Here is a 7,332-nt window from a genome sequence, read left to right as displayed (position 1 = left end):
TCATCTTTGTAATCAGGGGAAGCTGGGTACATCAAAAGATCTGGGAACAAGCATATAAGGAATAAAGAAGCAGCTGAGGCAGGATTCATCTCCCCATGCCTACAACATGAATGTCTGTAGCTGATCTAGTCACCTGTACTCCATTTTCAAAGACAGCAGTAAAAGGGGCACTATGGAAAGCTGAACTATGGTTCCCAGCTTGCTCCCGGATAGAAATTCAACAAATTAAACTGAAATGTTACCATTTCAGAAATGTCTACAATGTTCTGTTGTCAGTGAAAAGATCTAAAATAGATTTTTTCAGGATTCCCATTCTGTGAAGAAAAGCAACATTTTTTTCAGCCTCATCTGAAAACAACAATATGGCCACCAGAATTTCCCAAGACAGTGCTAGAACAATTGTGCTAAAAGTCATTTTCTCTTTTTTGGAAAAGAACCTCTCAAAACGGTCAAAGATATTCCCAGTTCTACTGCAGAAATACAAAATTATTATAACCCTTATGATTCTTGCTCATTGAAGAAAAATCCTTTGTTCCATGGGCAAATAGAATATAAATCTTCAAAGCACACATCCATACAGGGGACTCCATTTTATATCACAATTTTATTCACTTGTTATGAATATTCACAACATTAATCTACTGCAGATAATCTATTCAGTATATTTGAAAATCCATTTATTTTCACTTATTGATATGCATGTGTTACACTCGATATAATACAGTTTTTTCAGTATTGGTTTAAGAACAAAGAAATAAAAAAACAAATATTGAGAAGCATGATGCAGATTTTTGACCAAAGAGAGGCCATATTCAGATTTTACAAAATAGCACATTTATACTTTGCACTGTCCCAAACAAAGAATCTCTTTAAGATGCTACCTTCTCTCCCACCTGTTAGCACAAATCCATACAATATTATTCCATCCTAAAATACAGAGATACCTAGTTGTTGCTACAGTTTATCCTAATTAAATTTTAATCAGAAAGGAATATCTTTCTCTGCCAACATCTTTGATCATTCCTCGGCAGAATGATAAAATATACATCTCAATTTTATTCCCAACGATCATTTATTTTAAGCTCTCCTGTGCAATAATACAGCAGAGGTAATGAAATGGTTTTGGAATAGCAGGGGATGCTGTGACAGACAGAGCACTCCAGGGTGTTCATCCATCATGGAACTTAATTTATAACTACCTAGCCATGTCAATGGCTTGTAATGATAAAAGGGTTTCCCTCTTTCTCTGAGAGTCTGGTGACCACACAGGACATTTAAATAAGTTTGCATCTATATATTTTTGACTACCATCAAGTGTGTGCGGTTTTCATTTCAGAGCACCAAAGCAAACAGTCAGAATTCTCTCACCCTCTCCAGTCAGCATGTTTATGCAGTGTCACTAAAAGGAATTGCCAGCTCTCTGTTGTATCAATATTACAGATGGTACAATATACATTAAATGGACTATAAAATTACACATTCTGTAATAACTTAGAAAAAAGCTCATAGATGCTTAAGGCCTTTAAATATTGAGGATTTTTTTTCATGGAACAGCACATCACAAAATTCAAAAAATTGCTACTGAAAAAGAAAATAAAAAGTAAATGTTGTGAGATAATGATTTTGGCAAGGATCAGAAGATCTGAATTGGATGACTCTAAGCTCTTTTTCCTTTATAGCAAACAGAGTGAGCAGACATCTACACAAGCATCCAACAATACTTGGGCTCAAGCAAGAAATTTTATTTTTTAACAAAAAAAAATCTGAATGAGTACTGTCAAATTTCAGAATTGCAAAACTCATATACATCCCTGCCTACCTTTATAAAAAGGGATAAAATAGTGTCATTGACTGCTTACCATGAATTTCAAAGAACTAAAGGTTAGGAGAGTAAAGTACATAGCAGGAACACCCATCTGCTTCAAACTAAATGGAATCTCCTTCAAACTAAATGGAAATGTATATCTTAAAGGTATAAAATGCCTTATAATGGAAGTGGTAATTGAGTTTTGACCACTACTTTTTTAACTGCCAAAGAGCTGTAGTAGTTGATTAGCCTTAGGGAAACATGTCAAACTGACTATACATTCTAATATGACTGATGTATTCAGATAACTATTACTTGTCAACAATAATTATTAACAATGGATATATATTTCCACTCCTATAACAAAAGTAACTTCAAGATGTTGAAATATGTACCTTTCAGAGCTCCAAGATTAGAATACAAATAAAAATGTCTAGAACTGCGCCATGCCAGAGGACAATTTCTGCAACAGAAATTTAATTAACGTAGTGTGCAGTCCACCAGCATTCTTAATGCTGGACCAGGGTTCATTTTAGAGAGAAGGAACCAGAACATTTTGGAGATTGACTTCATCAAGATGAAAAGCCACCAGTCTGGAATGGAGAATCTGAAAGATTGCCGCCTTTCTGCACCTTCTGAATATCACCTCTTGCGATTACAGCTGCAAATTCCTCCGCAAGTGCAATTTTACAAGTGTACACAGTTCAATCAGTTGAAATCTTTGTGACATAGAAGTTCAAAACAACTTTCCAGTATTTTTGATCTCAAGGCTGTTGCTGATTACAAGCCAGGTTCTCACTGAAACAATTGATTCTGAAGGATATACCCCAGCAATATAAAATTTCACTTCAAGGATTGCATGGAGGAATGAAATTCCTGTGTGATGTGTCCAATGTCATCAGCCTCGAGGTTGACTTGATTTGTCTTTAGCTATCGGGTTACCTGTAAAGAAAAAGAAAATCAAAAAATCAAAACTTTACATAGAGGATCTACTTTTGAAGTACTGGAAACTGAGACTGAAATATAAGATCTCTGTCCAGCAAAGCTCTTTCATGTGTTTTTAAATAAGTGAAAAATACCCAGTGGTATTAAATGGGGTTGCTTCCCAGCTCAGATTGTGTGTTGAAGTGCTTTGTTGGAATGGGACCTGACAAGGAGAAACTGAAATATGACCATGCTTAAAAATTTCATAAGAAAAATCCGAAGGTCACAGATTACCAGTCCACAAAAGTTAAAAGTGCTGGATTCAAGAAAACAGTCTGTATTATGTTCATCTTTTTCAGTGTTAGAACATCTGTATCTTAACAACTGTGTTTTTAAAATGTTAGCAATTGAGTTTTAATATTAACTGTAACTGCAGAGATATTCTTCTCTTCTTTGCATGCTACTTTAAAATGCAATGTCCTGTTAAGGGCTAAATACATTTTAGCAAGCAATAATCACTTAGTGAGGAAACAGGACAAAAAGCATGCATACATAAACATGAGATAGATATACCCTGTTATTCACCAGGGATAAAATAACTGTCAAGAAGTTCACTTGGAGTGGTTTCATCCAGGCTAACATGAAACAAGAGTGGAACAGAAGGACCACAGAGAAAGAGCGGGAGACAAAGTATTTCACAGTAATTGGACTTTCCCTGTGTCTGATTTGTTTTTTAAACATGAAAAGGAAAAAAAATCTGTCATATCAAAGAAGTATAACTTTAAGGAATATTTCTGCTGTGTCAGTGGATACAATTAATGATCATGTAACATTTTAATATCAAATTGTATCAGGGGACACCATCCCAGCTCTTGAGGAACAACCCATTGGATCGGTCACAATAACACTTTCTGGCATCAAGGGGCAAATGTTTTTCATTTTGATCGCAAAGAGAAGGGTCATGCTCCTTAATGATGAAACATTCTTTTGCCCTCAGCAAAACTATTTGCATACAGCTCTTGTCAGCTCTTGTCAGAGCAGGAACATTGAGCAGAATATTAAAAGAACTGTTCTAGGAGTTCATTACTTTAGTTTGCCTTCTCCAAGTTGTTTCTAGGAATTGCACTTAAGAAGGCAATAATAAAATTGTGCTTTGTCATTTTTATGATACATGGGTTTATTTATTACACTGCTCTTATTTTATTTTGTTCTTGCTGTTGGAAACAGCCTCATGTAGCCCCTTCTGTAGTGTAAGATTGCCTGAAAAAATAATGAAGAATTAATTTAAAAGTCAGGCAACATATTTCTATGCCATGCACCAAAGTTCAAAAGGCTGACACAGCACCTTATTGTTATTTATTCGTTGTGTTATTATAACATGCTGGAATTCTACTCATGGACGCAGGTGCCACTGTGCTGCATATTGTAAAACACACATCTCCTGATCCTATCTGCAGATGGACTTTTATTAGCTTCACTTGATATAGACATATAAAACTGTGGTAAATCAACTGATGCAAAGCTCACTGAAGACTGATCAAATGATGTGAGACTCCCAAAGAGGCCATATGAGGCCCACGCAGGGTCAAAGCATCTTACATTTCTGCACCACGGAGTAGGCCAGAACCAAAGCAGAACCAGAGAAAGGTTCCTCAGAGGCACAACTGCACAAGCACAGCCTCAGTAACTCATGTGAATTAACCGCTCTGCCTACAGACACACTGAGTAAACCTTTGCTTTTGAAAAGAGAGGCTGGCAGCTTTCCAGTCATATAAAGTAAGGGCAAAGTATGCGGGGGTCTTTTAACCCTCAGAGTTCACAACACAGGTAACCTTTAGCTACTGCTGAACCAAACTGTATAGCGGAATCAAGCTGCCTGGCGCATCAGGCCAGCACACCCTGGTAGAGGAAGAGAAACATCTTTGTGACAGCACTTTCTTCCCTGCAGGTCACCATTTAAAATGGCTCAGAGTGGCAAAATGGCAGAAAATATTTCTGAGTGACAGATTTTCTGGCAAAATTCAAGTGAGATGGTCTGTGATAATTTACCCATATGTTTACCCATATGACACTGCAACTTATCACATGCATTAAAGGAAGCCCAAAGTAGTATATAAGGTGATTTTATATTGTTAGACTTCCAAATCAAAATCTTTTGAAACTAGGTAGAAATGTGACATGAAAGTCTATTTATTATTTCTGTAATATCCAGTTCACCCACCTCAATGCATCAGCTACAGTGATAAACTGGAGCTAGCATTTTCACACATACATGAGTGCTCAGTTACAGGGTTGTTTGCAAGCACAAATGTGTTCTCCTCAGTTAGTGAAGCCAGGAAGAAACTCAGGGAAACCATAAACTGCGGGCCTAAACTGCCCCTGGTCTAGCTCTACAACTGCATGGTGAAAAAATCCATGTACAAGCAACATGCACTGTTACATAGAATAAACAGGAAATATGAAGAAAAACAGTTTCAGTTAGCTGTTCAAAACTTTGCTGTATAGTGGGTGTCTAATCATATACACAGTTCATCATGTTTATACAGACTATATTGGAAAACAAGCTGCGCATGCCTAGTTTTTACGATTTCATGATTGGAGTTTTTAACCGCTTTCCCTTGCCTGAACTTATATTATTCCCCCTGCTGTCTTTTTGTTTCCTTTTAACTTACAGGTCACACACACCAACTCTGAGGAACTTGCATAGAGGTCCACATTTGCCTCTATGCAGAAAGGTAATACTTGTTAAGCAAGCACACACCAGCCATTAACATTAATGGAAGTTATATATCCACAAACATTAAGGAGAGAATGGACCCCTTAGATGAAAAGGCAATTTCATAAAGAAGCAGTGAAATCTAGTGATGTTATTTTCAGAAATGCTTAATTCTGGCTATAGTAAAAACTGTGCATTTTGAGCAGCTAGGAAGCAAGGCATTGTGCAAATGGTCTTAATAGGAGAAAAGGGACTGATAGAGGTATGTTCTAATCTTTAAAATCCTAAGAGAACAGTAACACTGAATGGGAACAAATCAAGTCTAATCAATTTTTCAGTTAATTATTAATATGTATGAAAATTAACTTTTCTGCTGCTGAACAATATAAATGGAAACAGACATAATACCTTAAGCATCCTTGGTATTGATTTGAATTAATTTGTTCATTCTTGGAACATAATTATTTCCTTTATGTTAATATATTTTTTCACATGGTTGTTATATCATAAATACAGCACATTAGACTCTCCTCACTTTCTTCTACTAAATGTGCAATTAAAGCCTAATTACTCTGCAGTTGCAGACTTTTTAATTTAAATTGGTGAGTGGCTGCTGTAAATTGCCTGTAATTGTATGTGAACTCACTTGTTCTATTTTAAAACAATATATAATTAAATACAACTGCAGTTTTCCACATTTTTTTTACTCATTAAACAGATTCAGCTTTTGGGTAGAACACTTTTGCCAGTGTAACCCAGTGTGGACCAGAGATGAAGAGACCTCAAAGGCAGCCCATTAGAAAAGCTACGAGCTCAAGATTTTTCTAGACAGCCTTCATTCGAGTGGTGCTGACAACAGGTGAAAAATGCCCTCACTTGCGAAATCCCCACAGCCAATGAATACTGCAGACCATCTCCTCTCTCCTGTCAGAATAGCTTCCCATACAAAACCCAGTCTGATACTTTTCCTGAAGACTTCTTTACGCTTAAGTAGAGGAAGGGAGCAAAATCAAACCTATAAAGAATGGCTGAGTGAATATTCTCTATGTAGTAACGTACCTCTTCTTGCTGTCATGCACCCAAGCGTCAGAGTTACAGGGTCAAGATTAGAAATAATACATATCTTCTATTTCTTCAGTGTGACAAATATACCACTATGCATTTGCTAACTACAGAATACTTTAAACTACAGAATAGTTTATACTTGCAAATGAGGCATCTAATTACTTTAATTACTATTTAATGATGTTAGAAGAAAATAGATAACAATGTACAATATATTGAAATCAGTGTGTGCTGGAATATTTCATAATACAACTTGGTACATTACTAATTTTTTGGCTGGCAGCTCTTTTGATTTTTTTCTATGTTTATGACAGACCATACAAAAAATCCGTATTAAAACACACCTTTAGTTTGCAAAGTCAAGTACTTGAAAGTTAGGAACTTGCCACTGAACAGATGCCCTTGTACAGTAAACAACAGAATTTAGTGGAGGGAGTGGTGGGGAGAAGTCTATTATAATGCCAGTGGGATCGTGTATTAATGCAAATGCAGACTGTGGGAAATTTTTAAGCCATGTTTCTTCCCTCTACATTTGATTTAGAGGTATGGTGGACCTTCTGTACCAGGTGTTCACCAAAGAATATAAATAGATACACAAAACAGGAAGAACTTAATGTTGGTCTTTTCTCTTAAATTAGAACTGTTCTGTCAAGCATATAGGATTGTGCATATGGTCATAGCCTGAGCCTTATCTCGGAATGTCTCAGAATACTCAAGAACCTTCAAAGCTATCTTTTTATTATTATTTTTTCTGAGATACACAAGACAGAAAAGATTTAAAAATAATTAATAACTCACCCTGAGCTAAGTGGAAATTCAT

The 7,332-nt window shown here is 36.1% G+C and overlaps 1 protein-coding gene across 2 annotated transcripts in view; it reads right to left on the bottom strand.

The window, feature by feature from the left end:
- Positions 1 to 591: 591 nt before the first annotated feature.
- Positions 592 to 7,332, bottom strand: part of TAFA2 (TAFA chemokine like family member 2) — a 205,335-nt gene continuing 198,594 nt past the window's right edge. For both annotated transcript variants that reach the window (XM_067289941.1, XM_013948024.1), the window contains exon 6: positions 592 to 2,749. The gene's annotated coding sequence lies outside the window, so the exon portion shown is untranslated. The remainder of the gene's footprint in view (positions 2,750 to 7,332) is intronic.

The sequence above is a fragment of the Apteryx mantelli genome, chromosome 1, assembly GCF_036417845.1.
Source record: "Apteryx mantelli isolate bAptMan1 chromosome 1, bAptMan1.hap1, whole genome shotgun sequence".
NCBI classification, from domain to species: domain Eukaryota; kingdom Metazoa; phylum Chordata; class Aves; order Apterygiformes; family Apterygidae; genus Apteryx; species Apteryx mantelli.
Note: the sequence above shows the minus strand (reverse complement) of the source record. Positions and strands in the feature narration are given on the sequence as shown.